The 25,909-nt window shown below is 37.9% G+C and overlaps 2 long non-coding RNA genes across 3 annotated transcripts in view; both read right to left on the bottom strand.

Annotated features, from left to right (window-relative positions):
* LOC126937244 (uncharacterized) overlaps positions 1–23,150 on the bottom strand; it is a 269,363-nt gene extending 246,213 nt beyond the window's left edge. The window contains exons 1-2 of the long non-coding RNA XR_007719689.1: positions 22,767–23,150; positions 20,344–20,447 (exon numbers count right to left, since the gene is read on the bottom strand). This is a non-coding gene — a long non-coding RNA (uncharacterized LOC126937244). The remainder of the gene's footprint in view (positions 1–20,343; positions 20,448–22,766) is intronic.
* On the bottom strand, positions 428–15,441 carry LOC126937243 (uncharacterized). Of its 2 annotated transcripts, none has more exons than XR_007719687.1 (4): positions 15,144–15,441; positions 11,518–11,598; positions 5,700–5,773; positions 428–713 (listed from the first exon to the last, which is right to left on the bottom strand). It is a non-coding gene; the product is annotated as an uncharacterized LOC126937243 (long non-coding RNA). The 2 variants fall into 2 exon arrangements; XR_007719688.1 differs by having other exon boundaries at positions 15,375–15,424.
* Positions 23,151–25,909: the final 2,759 nt, after the last annotated feature.

Here is a 25,909-nt window from a genome sequence, read left to right as displayed (position 1 = left end):
TTAAATTTCAAGCACAGTTTTGCCTATTTAAATAATCTATAGTTACTTAATATATATAGTACGATATAAACATTATATTGTATAATAGCTGTTATACTGTATTTTTATTTGTGTTATTTTTATTGTTATATTGTTATTTTTGTCGTTTGGTGTTGGCTTTTTACAAATATTTTTCTGTTCAATAACTGCAAACTCTGTGTTTTCCATCAGCAACATTTTAGCCAAATGCCTATCACTTTGAAAAACTAGAAAGAAGTCCTGACAAGGAAGATAAGTATATTCTATTTAGTACTAAATATACCTTCTATAATTACAAAATAACTATTTTGTCAGGTCTATGTAACACAACTGGAGGCACCTTTCATGGTCAGTTTGCTACATTTTGGCTCTTCAGAATTCGGTATTGAAGAGCTCCTCACCCTTCTTTAAACAGGTAAACTTAAAACACACAGGCAGACACACAGGGACTTGTAGAGACATACCGAACCAGGTATTAAACCTGTCTAGCAGGTTAGCAGAGGCAAAGAAAGGTTAAAATTATGCCACAGGCACATAAAACACTTTCAACATTTGGCTGTCCTAAAATACTCAGTTTAGGCATCCCACTATATCTGTGTGAAGTATCAGCCTTTATTGATTATTTGGAGGAATGTTCTGGAAAGTAGATAAATTATTTTCCATGTTGGTTCACTTTGCCTCCATAAGTCATCAATCTAAAAACAGAAATAAGAAGAATCACTCCATGTAAAAACAGAATGACTTGCCCCAGAATTGGGACATTCATTTTACAAGTGGGAAAGTTACAGAGGTGTTAGAGATCTGTCCAATAGATACTGAAGCCAGTCAATAGCAGAATTGGGCAAGAACACAGCTCAGGTAAACTCTTTCTACATTCCAGTATTTCTCAGTCGTATTCTCCAGGACTGCAAGTTTTTTCTTATGAAATTTTCTGTCTTAAGAAACTGAATCAGTGTTTTACTAATTTGTCTATAAGTTGTAAAAATATTACTACAGAATAAAAGTTTTAACTTTATAACTGAGATAATTCAACATGAGAGCAATTGTCAGATGTAAAGCAATCAAAGAATATTCCTCAAGATTCAAGAAATTGCATGTTGGATCACACTATGGGACACTATTCTCTCCCTTCACTCACAAGTTGATTAGTAAGTGTCTTTATTCCATGCCATGAGTCCTGTCCCACTGTCCCCAGCTCACATCCTCCATGAATAGAGGCTTTCCTACTGCCTCTTTTTCTTCAAAAGTTACCCTGAGTAGGGGCTTGGCACATAGCTCACAAAAAGGTGTCTTAAACGAAACTAAAACCCTGTAGGAGATTTGTAAAATATTTCCCTTCCAATTCAATAAGCATTATGCACTGTCTACCACAAGCAATGTAATTTCTTAGGACTGCAAAACTCATGATTGTAATAATTAACATTCTGGCATGAGTGCACTTACAACCTAGAAGGGGAAACAGACAAGAAAAGTTCTAATATGACACTGGCTGCAACATGTGTTGTCATTGCAACTGCAGCTCAGATGTTAGAAACTGATTACCTGGCTAACATTCAAACTGTTTGGTGTTTCTTTTACTTTCCATTTTTATCTGTTTTTAAGATCAGTAAATGATATAAAATACCAATAGTAGAGAAGTTTTCAAATGTTTACATTTTAATCTTCTACATAAAAGTAAATTTCAAGATCTTCACAGTGTCTCAAACACATTAAGCAGGTGTTCAATTATGTGTTTAATGAATAAATAATTGAATGTGATACAAAATTCGGGATTGTCAAACTGCATGCCTGGAAGCTGATTTTGACTTAAGGATAATCAAGGACTGAATAGCTTTAATAAATTCCAGATTCTCGGTTTCAGGGATTAAAGAAGGGAGTAGTAATGGGGTAGAACACAAATTGATTACTTCTCAGAGGAAGATGCACTGGGCTGTCACTCAGTCAATCTGTGTAAGCCCTGGAAAGTCCTTCCTACCACTTTCTGATTACCTGGAGATACCTATTAGTCAGGAAACTAGTGGGGCTCCCTTCTTTTGGAAGCAGTGCAGGATACAGCCCTTACTGAGCCTGATCTTCAGAAAAAAATCATTGCTGCCTCTGCGTGACAGTGTTCTTACACAGAGAAGGAAAAGAGCATTGAAGCAGCAGTGTAAGAATGATGTCCACACAACAGCCAAAGTTCTCAGCTAAGCTTGCTTGTTGTTGTTCTCACTGAAGACTGCTAAAACCAAACAGGCCTTGAATAATGACAACATACAAATCAATTTTTTATCCTTAATGTATTTTGTTAAGAAAATATAAATTTGAAACTTAATAGTCAAATTTATTTTAAGCATGTGATAAGGAGATGTGGGATTAGTAATTTCAAAAAACCAATAGAATTGGTTAAAAATTCAACCCCCTCGTTGTTTTCATACGGCGGTTTTCAAATTTGTATAAGACATTTATCACTAAACCTTTGCATTTAATGAATACCATTATATAGATAAAATTAATTTTGTATGTCAAGGATGCAATAATGAAGAGCTACATTTCAAACATGACTTTGAATTTACCTAAGGTAAATCCATTATTTTACCCTCCAATTACTAGATAATTGACTTTTTAGCCGTGGTATAATTGATATCCTCATAAAAGACTTTCCATTAACTAATTTTAGAATAAAGCTACTGTAATACTTCTATACAGGATTTGATTTTCTCACTTAAATGCCTTTTCAGCTGCAAAATGCCTTTGCTTTCAGAGCACCTCTGTTTCATGAACTGTTACAAAGTAAAAAGTTTTTATGTGAACATTCTCTTGCTTAACCTTTCCCTGATACTGACATCAATGATTACCCCACTGAAAAATTACATCAAATGTTTGCATTTGAGAAGTCAATTTTCCCCCAGAGATTGGAGGGGAGAGGAAGAATTTACAGTTGGGAAGTCAAAGATAGAGTGGGATTTGCTGACAATACTCTAGGATATTATCAGTAGAAATAGGAAATTGCTTTTCACCATTATTACAGACACATCCTACAAAATCCTGAATCATCAGGAACACAAAGTAAAGGGGGTCAATTGTGGTGATGATTCTACTTATCACTGCTGGTTAGAAAGAAGTACTTTCACATGTATTTTTATACAATTAAGGACTGAGTTTATTTTTAAATGTTGGAGAAGGTGGCTTACTATCAGCCCACACAGTTTAGTCTTGATGAATCTTAATAAATTTTCCTCGCAAGACAGCGTGGGCTTTGCAATTCTTTTTGACTACTCAAATAGATGAGTGGCCTAAAGAAAAGCAGGAATAGGCACAAACAGAAGACCTGCATGCCACAGTGGTGGCATATGGCTTTTAAATAAGGGCAATATCTTGGAAGTAACTCTGGCACACGGCAGAGACTGGTGAAGTTTGAAGTGACGGACAGCACATAGCAAGGGTAGATGTCTTCCCGCCCTGGTGTGGCTTGGGTGTCACAGGGAGAGATATGCAAGGCTGTTTTCTAAACTCCCACTGAAAAGATAGATACCTGGTCCTCCTGTTCTAAGCAAGAGCTCAAAATGAAAAGGAAAACAACTTCAGTTCTCATATTAAATTTGAGTTATGGTGCCATAGAGAAGCTGATATTTCCAGGAAGAGTTATAACAGCAGCAAAAACGGCCATTTGCTTCTAACTTTGAAAGAGTGACAGCCCACCAGGGTCTCAATATGGCCCACCTACCTGCAGCTCTCAGCTTTTTGCACAAAATAGCAGCTTCTTACCATTCTGTGACTTTTAACAAAAAAAGTGCAGTCTTGAAGAGGTTTCTTGGTGTAACATTAGCAGTTAATCAGATAATTGCTAAACCTCTTGCCAATAGCCTGCAGCCATTCACTGTTCTGAATAATAAGTGGATTATTAATTTCTTCATTCTGGCCCTGAGCCCCTGCTTCTGCTCCCGTGGCTGCTTCTCGAATCCCTGCTGTGTCAGCAGCCCCACTCAGATGCTTGGGCTTTCTATCTTTCACATAAACCAGGATGCAAATTGTTGCTTGTAGACCCCACAGGTAAATCCCTTCTAGCATTTAGAATGCAGAGATTGTGAACTCCTTTTTTTCCTCTAGGAAATTTGCTTTCAATTGTTCCCAGGTTATCAGAATCAGACCACAGTAGAAGAAGACAGCTGATACTGTCCATTTCTACAAAAATCATGATTGTTTGGCATGAAAGAGGCAGCCCAATTTGCATAGTGTCTGGGTAGCAGTAAGGTTGATTCCTCATTTCACTGTGAATCCCTTAATTGAGCAGCTATTGATGATAAGAATTGCAATAGATGCTAGAGGAGATACAAAATAAGATAGTGATCCTTGTGCTGCAGATATTACTGTCTTGTAGAGGAAAGAGATCCCTACATAACTAAAATGTAAGCAAAAATTAGATAAGTGCAAAAGAGAAGTAAAGAAAACTGTACTACAAGAAATTCTGAGAAGGGGAATTCACAGCCTGTTGTTTGCATGCTGCAGCAAAAGTGTCATGCAAAGGGTTGTGTTTGAAGCCAGGAGATAAGCAGCATGGACTGGACAGGAAAGATGAGAAAGATACTCTAGGGAGACAGGAGAACTGACATAAACTGAAGCCTTCCATGGGTTCAAGCACTAATTGAGTTTTTTGTGTGTACTAGGCACTGTACTGGTCTCTGGAAATACAAGGATAAATCAGCCACAGTCCCAGCCTTACTGAAGAGACAGACAATGAGGTAATTATTATAGTACCACGTGATACATACCAAAGAAATAGGCTCAAAGCAGAGGAGTATTTTTGACTAATGCATGGAAAGGAAGAGAAAATGAGCATGGAAAAATAATGTAGGGTTATAGTGAAAGGCCACAAAAGCCAGGGTAAGGAATAATAACTCAGGAGCAGGATGTGGAATTGAGAAAAGAAAAGAAAAGAGAAAGCAAGCAAGCAGATTCATGAAATAAATATTTCACAGGGAGATTCAGTGGGGGGTGATGGTGAAGGAGAACACAAGAACTTCTAAGGTGTCTTAGAAGTTTCTTCAACATAACTTTTGTAAAACCAAGCCCTAAATGGTACTCTTCAAAAATATTAGGAGTTACTCTTAAGATTTCCCAAATTAAGCAAAAGAGGGGCAGAAGGATGGAGAATAATTCTTATATGAAAAACTATAGCTGGAAGTCAAGCAATTAACTTACTGATATGTAGAGCTAAAAAATAGTTTCAAAATCTATTAAATCACTTCTTCATGTTTCAACTAACAATATAAACTCAAAAGCGGGTAAATGGCTTTTCCAGAGTTATACAGTTGAGAATTGCTAAGACTAGATCCTAGAACAATTTCCGATTCCAATTCAGGGCCCATCCTTGTCATGGTTCTATTGTGCAATATGATCTTACGTAAGGGTGACAACCAAGACCTCTGCACCAAAAGCAATATTCTGGCTTCTTTGGCAATCATCCTAGCAGTCTGGCTGCCATCCATCTGTTCTCCTTTTCTCCAGTCTTAACCCCCTTCACCAGGCTACTAAAGTGATCTTTCTGAACAATAATCTGATCACATAATTCCCCTTCAGAAAGTCCTTTAGTAGACCTTTAATCTATATTGAATCAAGTCCAAATGGGCTGGCCAGTGCCTAGCCCCAGTGATCACACCCCCACCCTACACTTTACTGTACTAGACCTCTCATCTTCATACCTGATTTAGCCAGACAGTTTAGCAAACATCCCAGGACAGTCCATGTCTTTATGGCTCTACTGAGACTGTGTTCTCTGCTTGGATTCCTTTTACAAATAGAAAACAGACATAGGAGAGAGTTAGAGGTTCTCTGATAAAGAGCTATACTGAATATAGCAGAACACAGAAGAGGGAGTAGCTTTTTTTCTACTTGTCATGGTTAGGAAACGTTTCCTACGAACAGTCTGAGAGTCTTAGTGATGATGAGGTGTTTGACAGATGAATAAAATGGGCTCAGGATTTATAGCTGCTTTTGCACCCTAATGGCAGATTAGTTGTGACATAGAATACATGGCCTGCAAAGCCAAAAATATTATCTGCCCCTTTACAGAAAAGGTTTGCCAATCACTTTCTAGACTGTAAGCTCCTTGAGGTCAGAGACAATTTATTTTCTATACTTCTAACTTTAGCGTTTAGCATATAATAGATACTCAGCAAACGTTATTTGAATACATGAATCTTTTTAAAATGGAAATACTTTGCATATTTTACAGGTAAAAAGGCAAAGAGGCAAATGGAAAATTTTAAAGAAAGTCTCTTCAAAAATGTTTAAATTGAAAAAATATACTTACATTAGCTGGGTCAGCTCTTTCAATTAATATGGAACCTCAACTATATGCAGTAATTAATTTTCCCCTGGCTCTGTACAGCTGAGATTTTGCTTATCAGTGTTAGCACTGAATTTTTATGGAAGGACTCAAGTGCAAAGGTTCAATGAATGTGAGGTAGAAAAGTCCCCAAAGACGGCAAACTCTCTGCACCTATTTTCATAGCCAGCAGTGCCAGAATTGAGTAAGAAGAGTCAAAAGCTCTCCACAATCAAAGACCTCAGGAGAAGCCACCCACCTCATGGATGACATACTCTGCCTGCATATCTGATCATTTGTCTGAATGTCTCTAATGCAATGGCCAGCCCTGTACAGCCTGGAGCATGAATTTATCAAAAGGAAATTGGTTCCTAAATGTAAAACTCAATACATCAAAATCTACCAGGCAGACCAGAGAGAGACAGAAAGTAGATTTAATATTGCATTTGGCCATTATAGCCTCAATCCATCTGCCATCATTTACCTGAAGGCCTTCAGGGCAGCAGACGTGATAAGCAAAACTTTATTCCCCTGATGAATTTTTCAGGGCCACCCTTAATATTGAAGCTTTCAAGATGAGGAATGATTACATTTGACTGGTCCTCAAAGAGCCTTGTCACTAAACAGTCAGCATCTATGGGCAGGACTGCTGGAAAGGACTTTCAACCTGGTGCAAGCCATTCAGTCAACAAAATGTATTGGGCCAGAAGTCTAAGTTAGGCATTCCAGGATATAAAAGATAGTATGGTAATAGTCCTTGCTCTTGGATAATCCATATAGGAAATGGAGAAAACAGATATAGAAGAAAAATATAGGGAAAGTCATATAGCCTAAGAATGAGTACAGATGAAGGAACTGCAGGTATCAGAGCTCTGGGGAGGAGGACAGGGTTATTTAGAACATTCTCCATGAAGAAGACAGAGTTTAAAGGGTCATCTGAAAATGGCAAAGGTTAGTAGAGAAGAATGCAAGAAGGAAACTACAAATTGATGAGCCTAGTCCGAAATCTATGGCAGGGGGTAATAAGATGAAAGTGGTGAGATGTGGGCAGTTAATTAATTGCAAACAGTCCTTGAATCATGACATGAGAAGCACAGACTTTATAATAAGAATGTCTTACAGTTAAAGCAATGCTACCTTGCAAATTATTTTCACATGCATTGTTTTCTCACAATAACCTTCTTCCTATAGATTGAAATCCTCCCTTACTGTTCCTCCCCTAGTACACCTCATCCTCAGTACTTCATCCACCTAACCTTCAAATACATGTTGAAGTGTCACCACTTCTGGGAAATAGTTTCCTGATTCCCAGACTAGATCAGATCCCCATCTTCCCACAATTTATTCTCAGAATACCATGTAAAATTCCCAAGGAAGACAATCCAGGGATGGGATGGTGGCTTTGTTTCCCAAACTTCCCAGGGACTCAGGCCCTCTCTGGTCTTTTGTTCTACTGTGGCTTAAGGAATTTCCCTCATTCTCATGATCCAAAATGCAGCTCTGACCATTGTCCACATTCCAATCAGCAGGACAGAGGAAAGGGACTAAAACTAGAGACAAACGATATCCATCAGGTATCTAGAAACTGCCACATGTATTTTCATATTTATCCTGTTGATCAGAACTTAGTTATATGATCACACTTCACTGCCAAAAAAAGAAAAAAAAGAAAAAAAGGTTGGCTGATGTTTTCTGCATACAGCTTCAAATTCTCTTAGGTGGATGATGAGAAAAACAAATATTAGGCAACAGTTAGTAGTCTATTCCACAAGGCCAACACTTGACAAGCAGATTTCACTTGATGGCAAATCTATATTCCCAGATTCTTTCATTGGTCCATTTGCTTCAGCCGGTTATAGTATCTTGTCCAGAAAAGAGTTGAATTTAGTTTGCTCACCTAGGTATCCAAAGCATGTAGCACAGTGTCTGGTTTCTTTGTTTCGGTTTTGGGGTTTTTTTCAGACTAGCTTACAAAAAAAAAAGTTCGTTGAATCAATGTTGGTAACAGGTCATATGCCAATTTTACAGAAGAAAATGTTGAGTATCCTTCATTCTTCAGGTTTGTGAAAGTAACGGATATAAAAGAACGAATAAAGTCATTTTGTGATGGTGAAAGAAGCACTTCTGAATTTTAACTTAGTGCTATCTTTCAGACACTACACTACTCTCTAAATTGTATGTGATTGATCATGTACAAAATGTGACTTCCCAGCAATTTCTTCATCTGAATAAGAGAAAGCACTGCACAATAAAGGAATGCTTTTCTGAGTGTGGGAAATGGTAGAGAGGGTGCGGAATGGGGAGATGAGAACAACTCCTGGAATCCTCAAGTCATACTAATAAAATCACAAGGTTATATGATCCCTTAGAAGACATCTAACCCAATAACCACCATGAGAATCACCTGAGAAAAATGTTAAATCACCCTTACTCTCTAAGCCCTAAAGCCTAGTGAATCATCATCTTCAAACATGAGTCTAAGTAAAAATTTCCAAAGATGCCTGCTTCAGACTGGCTATTAGTGTCCCCCACAAAATTCATATGTTGAAATTGTAACCACCAAGGTGATGGTATTAGTAGGTTGGGCTTTCAGGAGGTAAGCAGGTCATGAGTGAAAAGCCCTCACAAATAAAATTAGTGCCCTCATAAAAGGGACTTCAGAAAGCTCCTTTAACCCTTTTGTCTTATGAGGACATGGCAAAAAAAAAAAAAAAAAAAAAAAAAAAAAAAGACAGCTGTCTATGAAACAGGAAGAAGGCCTTCGCCAGACACTGAGTCTGCCCACTCCTTAATCTTGGACTTCCCACCTTCAGAACTACGAGAAATAAATTGTGTTGTATATAAGCTACCAGTTTATGGTATTTTGTAGTAGCCAGAACAGACCAAGACAATGACTAGGTTACTTTTGTTCACAAGTAAACCTGAAAACACAAAAATAATTCAACACCACCTCTCCCAACTCAATTCTATATTTAAATTCACTACAAAACTAGTTCTAATAGTTTATGGCTTGCTTTATGGCAGACATCCAAACTGGAGAGGAAACATTCTATTTTCTCCTTCCACAGCATCCTAAGGGAAGTTCAGCACATCTCAGGGGTATTATGGCTAGACTAGATATAGGCTTTAGTCCCTATAGACCTGAGTTCAGCCTGGATTTCCAGTTATTAGGCATGAGTCCTTGGGAAATTTTTAAAACTTTCCAAGCTTCAGTTTTCTCACTTTCTCATCTGTAAAATGAGGGTTATTATAGTACAAACTCAGTAGATTTGGGTTTTTGGGTTTTTTTTTTTTTGGTATCAAAACAAAATATGTAAACCATTTAGACAAATTGCAGATATTATTTCTTCCAATTTTTTAGAGCAACTATACCTAGTGTCAATTATATTTTTGTAGGAGTTAACTGAGAAATATCCTAAAAGGTTTGCAAAAATCTCATAAGTCATAAGGAAAAGGAATCTACGTAAACAGTGTGAAAGATACAAGAAATGTTTATTATCATGTAAATGGGGAAATATACACTTGAGTGGTTTGGATCCATTTTTTTATCTTTATGCTAATGTCAAGTGTCTGATATCTATGTATATTTGTGGACTTTTCATCAAGTCACAACAGACTTTTTTTCTTGATTAATTTGCCTGTGGAAAAGTGGTGACTTTTTAAAGTTAGACAATGCAGTTTTTCTTGTCAAAATGTTTTAAAACCACAGAGAAGCTCTATGAAATAGGAGGTTCTTTATATTTATAATGAATTTAGACTTTCAAGATCCAGGACCAGCTAATTCTTCTTAATTTCCTGTTTCCTATTGTCAACCAAAGATGAACCAGTACTAATGACCATGTTTTAAATGTAATCCGCAAATACTCAACAGATAGTTTAACAGCAACTTAGAACATGAATGCTAGGGGACAAATTATACCCTGCAAGCTGAGCTACTATCTATTATTCTTGGTGAGTGCAGCCAAAAAAAAATGTGTTATTGGCACCAAATGAAATAAAAGAATAGAGCTTCACGATAATACCTGGCAGAGGGGGGGCGATGGGAGAGGGTGTCTTTCACAACTCCCGTGGCAGTGTACTGAAACAGAAAAGTACTAAGGGAAGACAGTACAGGAAGATTAAATATGATCTTCAACAGTGATATCCCCAGAGATCTTAGGCTTTTTATTCTTCCAGACCTAAAAATTGTCAGGATTTTGAGTAAATCACAAAAGCAATTGTCATCGAGAGCATTCAAAGCTGCTCAAACAACTATTTTAAGGCGAGGGAAACTGGCAGGCAAAGTGAGCATTGCAGTAGGGAGTCAGTGAAATGAATAAGTATGGAGAATATAAAACACTGTTAAAAAGTAAGAGCTGCCACATTTGAGGCAATTCGGCCTCGGTGTTTACATTTATATAGAAGGCTGTTTATGGGATTGTCACAATGTATGCTTTTACCATTTTAGCATAATGGTGTTGCCATTGAGGGTACTAGGAAGAAAATGATAGACCAGTTTCCAAGACAGACTCCAGGTTTAACTCCCTCATAATTTCTCAAATGCCTCGGACAGAGTTGAAAATTTTGTAGAGGAAAGTTCTGAATGACTAATGACCTCTAAGCTAAAAAGAAAATCAGAATTTAAAAATGATGACGCTGAAAGCAATAAAAAGGATACACATAGACTCCAGACTTCTGCCTCCCATCCCTGTTCAGAAACCATACTCGTAAACTAAAGAAACTGAACTCAGTCTCCCCACTGATGTGATGGACATTCATCTGTAGTCATAAACATTTGGCAAAGCTGAAGTCAGTAGTGATTTTATTATAACATTAATTCACTTATCCAAATGGGATTACACACTGTGGTATTCCTTTAGAAGTTATACTAAATATTATAAGCAACATGTTTAGCTGTGTATTGATGTTCACTAACCTTTTGTGGCTTTAATTTCTAATATAAATTCCTATTAAAATTGATAGTTCACTCTGGGTTTATTGTAGATGGGAAATAAAGTTACCTTTAAAAAAAAATCTACTTCAAGGACATTTATGCTATAGTTGACTTTACAACAAGGGAAATAATATGGGTAATGAATAATATTCTGACATGATCAGCATTTTAATATGTGAACCAAAGCAAGATCAAAATATTAGATAGCTCAATGGCAATTTATTTTAACCACTTCTTTATTCATTTGACAAGTATTTACTGAATACCCACTTTGGACCATTTACTGGGGATACATCACTGAATGAGGATGTCCTGTGCACTCCATCATGTTGCTCAGAGTCTATTAAGGGAATCAGAGATCAAATAATTACAATAGGAGCCTGTTTTTGTTTTGTTCTTGGCAGCTTTGTTGAAGCATAATTGACATGCAATAAACTTTTGACACATGTATATACCAATGAGAATATCACTATACACTCAAGATAGTGAACACATCCATCACTTCAAAGTTTTCTCATGTTCTTTTGTAATCCTTCCTTCCTGAGTCTCCCCATATGCCTTCCCTCCAGGCAACCGCTGATCTGTTCTCTATCACTACAGGTTAGTTGGCATTTTTTAAAGTTGTAGAAATGAAATCATATAGTATGTATTTTTATTCAGATGGCTTCTTTCACTCAGCGTAACTATTTTAAAATTCATCCATGTCGTTGTATATGTCAACAGCTTGTTCTTTGTATTGCCGGATAGTATTCTGTTGTTTGAATGTCCCACAATTTGCTATTCTGTTGACCTGCAGTGGATATCTGAGTTGCTTCCAGGTTTTAGCTACTACAAATAAAGCTTCTACAAAGAAGCCTGAGTTTTAATTATACATGGGTTATAAGTGGACATGAGAAGAAATGGAGTTCAGACCAGAGGGAAAATCAAGTGGCTGTACTTTGGAATAAGCCTAACACTTCAGATAAGAGGTAGGGGGATTTTGCTTTCAATCATCTTCCTTGTTTTTGGCAGGTACAGGGATAGGCTAACCTAAAGACACAAAGAGAGGTTAATAGGTACTTTACGAAGCCTTCTCAGACAGTCCACATTCACAGAAACTATCTGCACGCTGTAAAGGCATGGGAATCTACCTTCTGTTTCTTGAAGAGAATGAACGCTTTGATCTGTGTATATTTGCTGCTCTCTTGAGTATAGCCACTTATCAGCTTTATCTAGGCTGATGTCATCAGAAACCAGGTCACTAAATCAACCTCCATTGCAGTACCTAGCATATTGGATCCACTTAGTAAATATTAGTGGAAGGAAAAAAAGAGGGAAAGGGGGAAGAGGGTGAAGGAGAGATTACATAATGGTAAAATCAATGAAGATGGAGGTATACTAAATAAAAATCTTTCGGTTATTTATTTTGGCTGGCAGCATGGATAAAATCAGACAAATGCTATAAATACTTGCATAATGCTAAAAACATTTTATGATCATTTCTATGATCTCGAAATAAGAGGAAAACCCCATGGGCAAGAGGGCCTTCTTGGTGGAATACCAGTTTGTTCACACCTCCATTAGCACCTTTTTCTCTTCACTTTACATTAAATAACAAAATGCTTTAATTTTGTCTATGAAAGAATCTCTGATTGGTTTAATTGACGAGAGATTCCTTTCTCTTTAAGTCCACGCTACTTTGTCCCCCACCTCCTTCTTCTATGGTCCTTATCCCATTAAGCCTTGTACTATTAGTAGTCATGTATTTATTATTATCTATCTTACTAAACTGTAATATCCTTAAGGGATCTGTCTTATTCATCTCTGTATTTTATCTAGAGGCTTTCAGAATGACTTGAAAATAGTAGGGGCTTAATAGATGTTTGTGATTAAATAAATAGATTAACAAATAAACGAATGAAAATGTTCTAGTGTTTGCATTATGTGAAAGGCAGGAAGAAAGATGCTTTCCTTATATCTCAGCAACTGTTTCTAATGTAATGTGAGAAAGCCCCACCAACATTATACACACTCTGGGGGAAAAGCTATGGGTAAGTAAATGCTATTGAAGTAGAAATGTGATTTTAATATAGCAAGTTATAAGCCACCAACTCTTTGGTTGTAATTAATCCAGGTAATTAGCCAATTCCCTAGGAGGATCCTGAATGATAAAAAGAAACATAGGTCAGGCAAGTTTTGATGGGAAGAAATGCAAGGCAGAAGAGTCCTAGTGCATCCGTAAAGACAATGAAGACCTCTGGCAGAAAATAGATTTTTGACTCCTGGATTTAGATTTAGAATGTTATGTGCATTTTCATAAAGTACATTTTCTCTAATATGACCCAATACTCTCAGTTGTTGACTAGTGCTGGGTAGAACAGGAATCTTGGCCCTCCCTTTGGGTACTAGGGCAGTAGGAGAATGTGTTTATGTTCTCGGAGGTTTGATCACATTATTGACTGACATTCAGTGTACTGTGGAGGACATCCCTTAAAACCTTGTACTTATATTCATGAAGTTGTATTTCTTCTACTCTGTAATTATATCATTATGCTTTTAGACTTGAAAACTGGACTCTAGATTTATCTCAATTATTTAAATTGGGATGTACTCATTGCTCAAGAACACCCAACTCATGTTTGGAAAAATTTAAAAGCTCCCACATTTCTACTCTATTATATATTATGATCATATTATCCACTTCTACATAGACAAAGCAGAAAGCTAGTAGAAATTATCTATAGGAGAGAAATAATCTACTACAGTAGAAAATGAAGACAATAGAATACAGTATTCATATACTTTTTTTTCTTAATCTAGCAAACAAATATCAATTCTCTGCTTAGTTTACCTGTATGTACACAGCTAGAATAAGAATTCTAATTTAAGGAAATAAAGCCATCAATAGAACTGTTTCTTAACCAACCAGTATGCATTAAGCTGTTGTAGAGCAATGTACCAGGCACTGTGCCACACCTTGCTTTGCTTTAGCTGAGACCATGCAATTCAAGTTTTCCATCCTCTATATCGAGTCTAATAATTGCTTTTGTTTTGTATTCTTTTTCTCACATATTTCAACTTTACTAATTGTTGACGAAAACCACAGAATACTACAAATGAGATCTATTAGTTGCACCATTTTATTAATAGCATTTAACTTTGGCTGTTAAACTATTAACATATAATAAAAAGCTGCAATACTGCATTAGCAGGGTAAATGCATTCTAGTGACTAATAACAAACCATTCACAATTTACTAGGAGCTCAATTTAACCCAAATTATATTGTTAACAATATGCCTGGTTTACTCACATGAAATTTAAAAAAGCACTCTCAAGAATTAACATAAAATACCTTATGCTGTTTATGTACACTATAACTCAGATAGAATGGGTAATATAAATTCCCAAAATTAACGCTTAAGCCAGTCTCTTCAGAATAGCTATCAATGTACAGCCTTACAAAATATATGCCCATCTCTTTCATTTTATCTATATGTCTCCATTTGTACTTGGGTTTTATTTATGGTAGTAAAGTGAAATATATCATATTGTCCCTGTTTGGAGATATATGGCATTTTATAGGCTCCATGGTCTACCTATAAAATTAACAGAGTTTGATTGTATCATTACAAGTAATTGTAGCAATAGTCTTAAAATAGAAAAACCCTAACAAAACCTTTTACTTTTCACAGAAATCCCCTCTACGCCATTTCTAGAGAACAATCATACAAAATTCTAACACTTGCTGTGTTCTCACTATGTGTTACTTTACACCCATGAATACCCATGAGGATTTACGAAGCAGATGCTGAGAGAGTCATAGGATAATTTCTCTGTGATCTCCTAGCTAGTAATGGGCAGATACAGAGCCCAGAAGAGCATCCATGTCAGCGGCAGTGCTTACCCATTATACTTGACAGTCTTTCAGTATCTGTGGTTAGGCAGTCTCTGCTTAAGCAGTTATGAAGAGGGATGCTTATTTTCTCTCTAGGCCACCCATGGTATTTTTTAACATCTCCTGTTCAGCAAGCCCTTCCTCCGTTGAATCTGTATAATTGATATGTATATCTATTGGTCCTGGATCAACCTCTAAGAGCAGCTCAGAATAAATCAAATGCCTCTATTCATGACATACCCTCAAGTATATGAAAAGAGCAACCACATTTCCTTCACACCTCCTTTTTACAAACTAAACACTTACTACTTCTGTCAACGCTTTTTATTATGACATACTTCCCATTCTTACCACATTCTGACCGCTCTCCCCTAACTACAATTGTTTGTCAACAACAATTTTACGTTGTGGCACCAAAACTAAAAAACAGTATTTCAAATATGAGTTGACCATTAGAAATAGTACTGGGAGTCTACCCTCCCTTGTCCTTGTCTCTGGTACACCAAAGAACCTTAGCATTTCTGATTAAATGTTACTTCTGACTTTCTGTAAGCCAAGAGCAAATCCATGAAATGCATAGCATAATAAGAATATGAATGTGTTCTTTATAGTCTGCTTTTATTAAATAATGAAGATAAAATCATGGCTTAATTTAAAGAACATACACTTCAAGATTAGTATTTAGCAGTAAACCACTTGCCTAGTGAGTGAGTCTAGATAGCTGCTTAGTCTTCCCATGTTGGTGAACATCATTTTAGATCTAAGGACTTGAGAAGTTTAGACCAAATCCTGCATACACAGCAATGGTCAACTGTGGTAGAGAATGTAATAGGCACCAGCTCATATTTCTGTCTCATTCTGACCTTAAAGTCAAGAAAATTATCTACATTACTGAATCAACTCTGTCCAAGCCTGTGCTTGAATATCATTTATATTAAAATTTTTAAAATAAACTATGTATTTATCTTAGTAAATTTTATCTTTTAGTTTAGTTGTGACCTCTGAATCCTTGCTTGGTTATCCAGGCATTAGCTCTCCCTCTCAGAGCAATGGTATCCCCAGATTTGATAGCATGCTATCTTTACCATTTTCAGGATCTGATAAGACAGGGGGAAGCAAGACAAATCTCACAGTCCTGGCTATGCCACTAAAGCAACTGTTGAGCCCAGCAAAGTCACCAGGGCACAGAACAGCACAGTAAGGGAAAAGGGAAAGAGCATCAGTACAGGATCTGGAGACCAACTGGAAATCTAACACATAATCAGGCCATTAAAGACACTATCACCTTTGACTACATCTTCTCTGCCTCTGGCATCTCTAAGAAATTAGATTTCAAAAATCAGAAACCCAAGAAGAACATTCAAATCTTCTCAAGATGTTGTAGTAAAAGGTTTATGATGCTCCTGAATAATGAACGGTAGTAATAATAATGGTCCTCATTATTAAGTGTTTACTCTTGGCCAGGCCCTTCATGTGAGATACTTCTTTAAATCCTACCAACATGCTGCTGAGGCAGATATTATTGTTATGCCTCTTTTACAAAAGAGAAAACTAAGCTACTTGCCCAGGATCCCGCAGATCAAAAGAGCAATCTCAGGATTTGCATCCAGCAGTCTATCTCCAGAGCCTGCACTCTATGACATCTTCCATACTATTATTCCATCCTCTAATACAGAAAGCAATGTTCAGTTCCTGTATTTTCTTCTGAAAATGGTTGCAACCATAGTTTTATTCTGATTTATTTTTGCAGTCTAAAGTATCTAGAACATTTACGTTAATTCTACGACCAAGTAAGCCTACTACTACCATCTTGAGTCTCTGAAAACTTCCTTCTTTAGCTTAATACCTGTATTTTTCTTTATGCAATTCAAGCTTTTTCATTTATCAATGTGCTAAGCATGTATCATGTTCTCATCATTATACTAAGAGCCTGGGTAACGCTTAAGCTAAATCTGAAAGGTGTTTTGATTTGTTAACAAAAAGTCCTAATCACACATTCAACAGAGAAGACAAAATATCTAAACAAAATTGTTCTCAATGAATTATAAAATTATATATCTGATCTCTACTTAAAATACGAGAGCCTAACTAGCAAACATACACATATTTATATGTCTAAAGTTACTCTGTATGTAGAAATAAAAGGGATCAGGAAAACTGCAGGTATCCTGCCAGGAAACTATCCTGTAATTATCTTTGAAACATTCGGTTATAATTTAAAATGCACTGCAAAGGATCCAAAGAAAAGAGCAAAACAAACTGAATTCTGCAATAGGTTGGTAGATTTGGTGACAGCTTCAACCCGATCCCCCCGGCCATTAAATAAACAAAAAACAAGATTATATAAGAAACTTCCCAGCAAACACTTAAAGACATAATTGTCCGACCCTCTCAACTCGTCATGATTGGTTCCACTTACACTTCAGGGACTTTCTTATTGAATCAAATACTCCCTGATCACCAAAACTTCTGTTCTTGAGTCTGAAACTCATGAGGTTATTGGCAGCCAGAGAATCATCCAGAGCCTCATATGGCTGCCTAATGCTCCCCAAGCTCTTGTGATGTAGCTGCAACCAAGAGAGAGCTGCAAGCCAAGCTGACAGCCTAACAGATCTAGCACTCTGCCAGCACCAGAGCAGCCCTGGCTCTCTCATGATTGCTTCTGGAGAAATTCCCCCAGAAATTCTTTTTTAAAAAAGTGCTATCCCTGTCCATTTAGGAATATATTAATGTGGAAGTTTTCAGAGATGTATGCATAGAAAGAGGAGGACATCAAGAGAACTAGGAAAAGCATTGGCATTTCCCTTAATGGTGGTAGGATACCTCTTCGTGACCAGCTGTGTCAATCTCAATGCGAACTTGCTCTTTCTAGGCTGTAGGGGATGTTTCCGTGCCCAGTATTGAGACTGCTCCACTACAAGTTGGCATTGTTCAATGTCCTTTACTTCTTCCTCTATTATTGACTTAGCTGCAGGGTCAACTCAGATTCTAAAAAGACTAAAAGGGTCCTTGTTGAAGAGTAAACATAAAACCTACACCAGCTTTCCAATGCACAGGACTGAGTTGTGGCTAGTTTCTACCCCTAAGCAGGATCAGTTGGCCCTGATAACCACCCTTGAGGAAAGCACTATCATGTGTCTCATGTTTCCAATAAAAAAAATTGAGACTCAGGGATGATAAAATTTTTGTTTAAGGTCACACAGTTACTAAGTGGATGGAGGAGAACTTGAATTTGACCTCACTAATGGCAGAGCTATATGACTTGAAGTAAAAATGCTCTCAATTTCCTACTTACTAGGATAAATGCTTAAAATCCAAATACAAATTGAATAGGCTTTCAAATGACAGCTTTTAACATTTTTTTACTTACAAGTAGCACAGAAAGGAACTATATAGGATATAAAGGTGTTTTCAAGTCTAGATTTTAGGAAATATTTTTGCTTTGTCAGTTTCTCAAACTTATTCTAACGATATATTACACTGTTTATTATCTACAAAGAGGATAAACAGGTAGAAAAATGTTTCTGACCCCTCACCAAAAGCAAATATAACCTCTTTTCCAAACCAGAAACCTTAGTCTGGACTTTGAATACTGATTTGGAAACAAGTTTTTTAAAGAATTAGCTCAAAGCAGCAGGTTTGTAGCTCATATGACACGAGATGATCAATGACCACATTAGCTACTAATCTAAGGCATAAAACATGCATGAGGCATTAGCATGGAAATCTAACACGTTCCCACCCCAGGTGGCAGTGGATTTCTAATCTGTTGTCCCATCTAATAGGAATAAACTTAAATAGCTTATTTAGAACTTCATTTACAAAGTTTATAATTAGAGTGATTTACTCAAAAGGCAAAGGAGGAAGGCAGATAGCTGGGTGGGGTGTTGAAATGTGAGGAAGAAAATAAAAGCCATTTTCAAAAAGCCAAACTCAACTTCTTAGTAAAAATGACTTTGCTTGTAATTTTGTCTTGAAGGACATTTACCATTCTTATGGAAGGAAATCTGGGTTAGGAAAAAGCATGAGTTCCAGAAGTTGAGTCTGGTTAGGGACCAATAAATAAATCCAGGACCCTGGGCAAGTTGTTTAATCACCCAAATAAAGGTTTCTACATCTTTAACATTTGAATAATAATTCCTGCTTTGCAAGGAATAAAATTTAACAAAAGCAAAGTGGTTAAATACAGTGCCTAACACTTCGGAGGTACTGAATTACTATTGATTTCACCCCTTACAGGATTCACCAGCAAGTTCCAAGATACAAACAAGGTCTCCTCTTCCCAGTTCTGCAATAGCAGGTTCTGATCTAGTCACAGATTTTGAGATATTATTTTTCTCACCTACATTCAGTGCTGGGACAATAGTTGGATGAATTGTTTGATTTGATGTTTTATAAAATACTGGATGAATGAGGTTTAGCTAATTTGAAACAAGCAGAGATACAGTTTTTCACTCTTCTCTCAGGTGACTCAAGTTTCTCTACATACCATTTTTGTGACCTGGCTTTAGGCTTGTCTCTAATTTTTGAAAGGTCCAGGTCAAGAGTCCCAATGAAAATCCATATTCCTAAATATTTGTAATGCATAAAACACCTGACAAAATTTAAATGAATATTATAGGTTATCTCCTGTAATCCAGACAGAAGTACCTTCATAATGACGTGGAAGCCTAGATTCAAATTTATAATTGTGAGAGGACTTGGAGTTCTGTGCCAAGACATAGTATCATGGGAAAAGCCAGCTCTCCTTCTCTTTCCACCCCAGCTCTATCCTACAAAATGAGAGGACTTGCACACACGTGTGTGCTCCAATTAAGACAACTGTCTATGCATGTGTATCACTCATATCCAAGCTGCATCCTCACTGACCACCCCAAAACTATCCATCAAGCCCACTGGTACATCCAAAGACATCATGGTTGGTTCTTTCCCAGAGGAAATTCCTAAGGAAGAAGCCTCTGTGAGTTCTAGAACCAGGCTTAGGATTATTGAGGCTAGGAACTCCAGGGTCTTAGGTACAAAAACACGTCCAGAAACGAGGGAGGCAGGCACCAGGTGGCCATGAGGACTCCAGGTGGCTCTGAGGACACATGCCCCATGTAGATGGATAGGACCAGAGGGCCAGATCAGAGCCTGTACTGCATGGAGCCCAAAACAAAGGTCTCTCTTGCCCTGGCTCAGTAAAACCTACTTGCTCAGTTGAGTTTACCTCCACATCATCCCAAGTGCCATCCTGAAGAACAGAGTGTTCACATATTCATTGCAGGGGAACTCCATATCATCCATAAACGTGCTGCAAGGCAGATTGTCCTTCTGCAAGATAAAGTATGGACATCATTATTAACCTTTCTAATTTCACTTTTATACACTAAACCAGTCCTGATAATTAACATGTTCCATCTTAAACAACTAGCTGGGCTAGTTTCCTATCAAGAGATAGTAAAAAATAACTTCAATTTTCTTCACAGAAATTTATGGAGACATACATATGTCATATATATGTACTTTAGGGATTCTTTTTCACAGAAAGAATTGTTCTAAGGTATTCTCATGCCCATCCTTATCATATAAAAGTATGTTCTGCCTCACATGTCTAATAATATTTGGCAATCTTAGCACTGCTAAAAGATTTTTCTGGGACACAGAAAGACATTTTACAAGTGGAATTAGGCCATAACACTCACTTTTTGAGGGTTGTGAATACAAGTTATAAGCTACTATTCACAGCTTGTCATTGGCTCATGCTGCTACCCTAACAAGAAACAGCCAGTAGTGAAAGGGCTTCAAGATATCCATGCCCACCAGACTGAAGCTCTGCCAAAAGCCAGAAATTTCATTCACGGACAAGTTGAAGTACCTTTGATTATGACGATATCCCTCCATGAGCTGGTCCTTGCCTACTTCCCCTCTCCCATCTACCATTAATACCCTTGCTGTCTCTCAAGGGCTCTCTACCTCCGAGGGTCTCAAACCATATTGTAATCACCTGGAAAGCTTTAAAAATCAGCTCGAGATTCTGATTTAATTGGTGCACCCTGGCCATGGAGTTTTCTTCCAACTCCCCAGGTGACTCTAATGTGCCTCCAGGTTTTAGAATCACCTTATCATAGCACCCCCAATCTACTTGATCTTTTCTGAACACACCCAGTACTCTCACACTCCTATGCCCTTTCCTTCTGCTTCAAATATCCCTTGCCTACCTGACAAAAACTGCTTCTCATCCTACAAGATTCAGTCAGGTGAAGCCCCACTCCAGGAAGTCAGTCCTTCCCATTTTGAGCTGCGAGAATACCTCATGCATCCCCTTAGTACAACTAACAGAGACTATATAATTCATCATCTGAACCAACACACTGTTGAATATCAAATTAAACACTATTAATAATTACGCTGAATGACAGGTATCAACTAGGACTATCTCAGGCACACTGGGACATAAGATAACCCTAATTATAGCTCCTACTATATTAATCAGTAATTGTGTACTAGTTTGTTTATCTCCCACCTTAGTCTGTGAAAGCCACTAAAGCAGAGTGTATATATTCGTCTCTCTAACCTCAGTGTCCAGCACAAATTAGACGTTGAATAGATGCTTCTAGAAGATGCCCTCTATTTTATAATGGCTAAATGCATGGACTCTATAACCAAAGCGCATGGGTTCAAACTCCAGCTCTACCACTTACTAGCTGTGTGACTTTATAATCTGTTGTGTGTCAGAGGCTTCATTTCTGAAATGAAGATAATAATGGCACGTACTTAACAAGTGTTTAAAGGTTCAAATGAGTTTGAACCTAGAACAGTACCTAAACATAGGAATAAGAACATTATGTGTTTATTATTTTTAAAAATAAACCAATTGAATATACTCTAAGTGGCTTTTTTTTCTATGAAACTCTTTCAAACAATCACGCCCATAGTGAATGCTCACAATAATAATAGCTAACCTTTACTATGATTCACTGTGTGCAAGGCACTGTTACATGCTTTGCACACGTTTTCTCATTGACCATTCATCACAACTCCATCAGGGAAACATCTATTACCTGAAGTTTACAAATAAAGAAACTGAGGGCTCAAAAATAAAGAAGGTTTCCACAGTCCCTCTATTTTATCTTTCCCTAAAGGGGGGAAAAAAAAAACACCTTGATTCTCTCTCCCTGAGAGGTTCTTGTGATTTCTTTGAGAAATAAAAGGGCTTCTCTGAAGTCTCTGTTATTAGACAACGGACCTAATGTTTGAGGAAATGGAGAGTGAAAAAGCAATGGCAGTGAAATCTGTGCTCTGGAAGGAGCTCTTGTTATTGCTTTTTGAAGTGTTTTAACAATTCATGATCCAATATTATCAAGCAGGTAATATATAGAAAATAGTATTTTGGGTACTGAAAACACCCAAAATTATAAAATCTTCCTCTTACCTCCAAGGAGTTCAAAATCTAGCTGAGAAAAGAGAGAAAATATTAAATACCATTATAAGGTTTAAATTGCAGCCATATAAGGGAGACTCCCAGAGCAACATATGATTAATTCCCAAATAAGTGATAAAGTTTGTATCTGCCACGAGAAGTCAGGAAAGGAAGGACTTTTAAAGAGTGGAGACTGGGAGGGCATGAGATTTGCGTCTTTAAACACTTACTGGTTGAGGGGTTAAGATGGCGGATAGGAGGCAGGACTCGTTTGCAGCTCCCACCCCGACAGACAGAGCAGCGTGTGAAGATTCACATCACGAACTTTTGCTCCAGTGACTACCACAGCAACATACCAGGAAAGCTGAGAAAATCCACACACCCTTTGAAGGAACTAGATCACTGCTGAGGGCTCCCTGAGACGCGGAAAACCTGAATCGGCTTGATTTCTCAGTGGGGCGGCTTGCGGTCTGAGACAAATTCTCAGCACCTGGTCACTGGCTTCCTGGAAATTGACTCCGTGTTGCTCACGGTGGTAGTGAGATAGGCCTTTAGGACCGCAGGCTGTGTGGGAGTGTGGTGAAACCCGTGACTGCTGGCTTTCCCTCACTTCCTGGCAACCTGTATGACTCAGCAGAGGGATCTCCCTGGGAATATAACTCCAATGGACTAGGAGCCCCATCCCCATCACCTACAGCAGCTGCAGCAAGCCCCATCCAAGGAGAGGCTGACCTCAGACATGCCTGTCCCTGCCCCAACTTGGTGGTCTTTCTTTAACTGCCCTGGTAGCGGAAGACAAAGGTCATAGTCTCTTGGGAGCTTTATGGTCCTGCCTACCGCCTGAGAAACCAGGACACTTAACCAGGCCACACTAGGGCAAGTTTGCTTCCTCCCTATGGTACCAACGTTGTGCTTTTTTTTTTTTTAGACAGAGTCTCACTCTGTCACCCAGGCTGGAGTGCAGTGGCACCATCTAGGCTCACTGCAACCTCTGCCTCCCAGGTTCAAGCAATTCTCTGCCTCAGCCTCCCGAGTAGCTGGGATTATAGGCACCTGTCACCATTCCCAGCTAACTTTTGTATTTTTAGTAGAGATGGGTTTCACCATCTTGGCCAAGCTGGTCTTGAATTCCTGGCTTCATGATCCACCCACCTTGGCCTCCTGAAATGCTGGGATTACAGGCGTGAGCCACTGCACCCTGCCTTTTTGTTTTGTTTTGTTTTTTGTATTTTAATACGGATTTTCGCTCTTGTTGCCCAGGCCAGAGTGCAATGGTGCGATCTCCACTCACGGCAACCTCCACCTCCTGGATTCAAGAGATTCTCCTACTTCAGCCTCCCAAGTAGCTGGGATTACAGGGGACTGTGACCATGCCTGGCTAATTTTTTTTGTATTTTTAGTAGAGACGGGGTTTCACCATGTTAGCCAGGCTGGTGTTGAACTCTTACCTTCAGGTGACCCACCTGCCTCGGCCTCCCAAAGCGCTGGGATTATAGGCATGAGCCACTGCGCCTTGCTCTGATGTGCTCTTGAAAGCACCACCTCCTGGTAGGGAGACCAAGCAACACAAAACAAGCGTAATAAGCAAAAACACAACAAATGACCCTCACAGAGTCCATTTCACTCCCCTGCTACCTCCACTGGAGCAGGTGCTGGTATCCATGGCTACAAGACCTGAAGATGGATCACATTACAGGACTCTTTGCAGACACTTGCCAGTACCAGCCCAGAGCTTGGTAGCTCTGCTGGGTGGCCAGACCCAGAAGAGCAAAAACAGTCACTACAGTTTAGCTCTCAGGAAGCCCCATTCCTCCGGGAAGGGGGAGAACATGACATCAAGAGAGCACCCCGTGGGACAAAAGAATCTGAACAGCAGTTCTTGAATCCCAGATCTTTCTACTGACATAGTCTATCCAATGAGAAGAAACCAGAAAAAAAAAAATCTGGTAATACAACAAAACAAGGTTATTTAATACCCCCAAAAGATCATAGCAGCTCACCAGCAATGGATGCAAACCAAGAAGAAATCCCTAATTGCCAGAAAAAAAAATCAGAAGGTCAATTATTAAGCTAATCATGGCGACACCAGAGAAAGGTGAAGTTCAACTTAAAAAAAAAAATTAAAAACATGATACAAGATATGAAAGAAAATTCTTCAGTGAAATAGGTAGCATAAATAAAAACAATCACAACTTCTGGAAATCAAGAAAACAGAGAAATGCAAAATGCACTGGAAAGTCTTGCAATAGAATTGAACTAGCAGAAAAGAGAACTTCAGAGCTCAAAGACAAGGCTTTCAAATTAACCCAATCCATCAAAGACAAAGAAAAAAGGATTTTAAAAAATGAACAATGCCTCCAAGAAGTGTGGGACTATGTTAAATGACTAAACTTAAGAATAACTGGTGTTCCCAAGGAAAAAGAGAAATCTAAAAGTTTGAAAAACATATTTGAGAAAATAATTAAGGAAAACCCCCCCTGGCTTTGCTAGAGATCTAGACATCCAAATACAAGAAGCTCAAAGAATACCTGGGAAATTTCTCACAAAAAGATCATCACCTGGGCACATACTCATCAGGTTATCTAAAGTCAAGATGAAGGAAAGAAATGAGGCAAAAACATCAAGTAACCTGTAAAGGAAAACCTATCAAATTAACAGCAGATTTATCAGCAGAAATCCTACAAGCTAGAAGGGATTGGGGTCCTATCTTTAGCCTCCTTAAACAAAATAATTATCAGCCAAAAATTTTGTATCGAGTGAAACTAAGCTTCAAAAATGAAGGAATGATACAGTCTTTTCCAGACAAATGCTGACAGAATTTGCCACTACCAAGCCAGCACTACAAGAGCTGCTAAAATGACCTCTAAATCTTGAAACAAATCCTCAAAACACACCAAAATAGAACCCCCTTAAAGCATAAATCTTACAGGATCTATACAACAATAACACAATGAAAAAAAAACATATTCAGGCAACAAGATAGGCCATATGACAGGCCACAAAACAAGTCTCAGGAAATTTAAGAAAATCAAAATTATATCAACTACCCTCTCAGACCACAGTGGAATAAAATTGGAAATCAACTCCAGAAGGAACCCTCAAAACCATGCAAATACATAGAAATTAAATAACCTGTTCCTGAATAATCATTGGGTCAACAATGAAATCAAAATGGAAATTAAAAAATTATTTGAACTGAATAATAGTGACACAACCTATCAAAACCTCTGGGATACAGCAAAGGTGGTGCTCATACAAAAGTTCATAGCATTAAATGCCTACATCAAAATGTCTGAAAGAGCACAAATAGACAATCTAAGGTCACACCTCATGGAACTGAAGAAACAAGAACAATCCAAACCCAAACCCAGCA

The sequence above is a fragment of the Macaca thibetana genome, chromosome 15 (assembly GCF_024542745.1).
Source record: "Macaca thibetana thibetana isolate TM-01 chromosome 15, ASM2454274v1, whole genome shotgun sequence".
In the NCBI taxonomy this organism is placed as follows: Eukaryota; Metazoa; Chordata; class Mammalia; order Primates; family Cercopithecidae; genus Macaca; species Macaca thibetana.
This window is presented reverse-complemented; position numbering and strand designations above follow the sequence as displayed.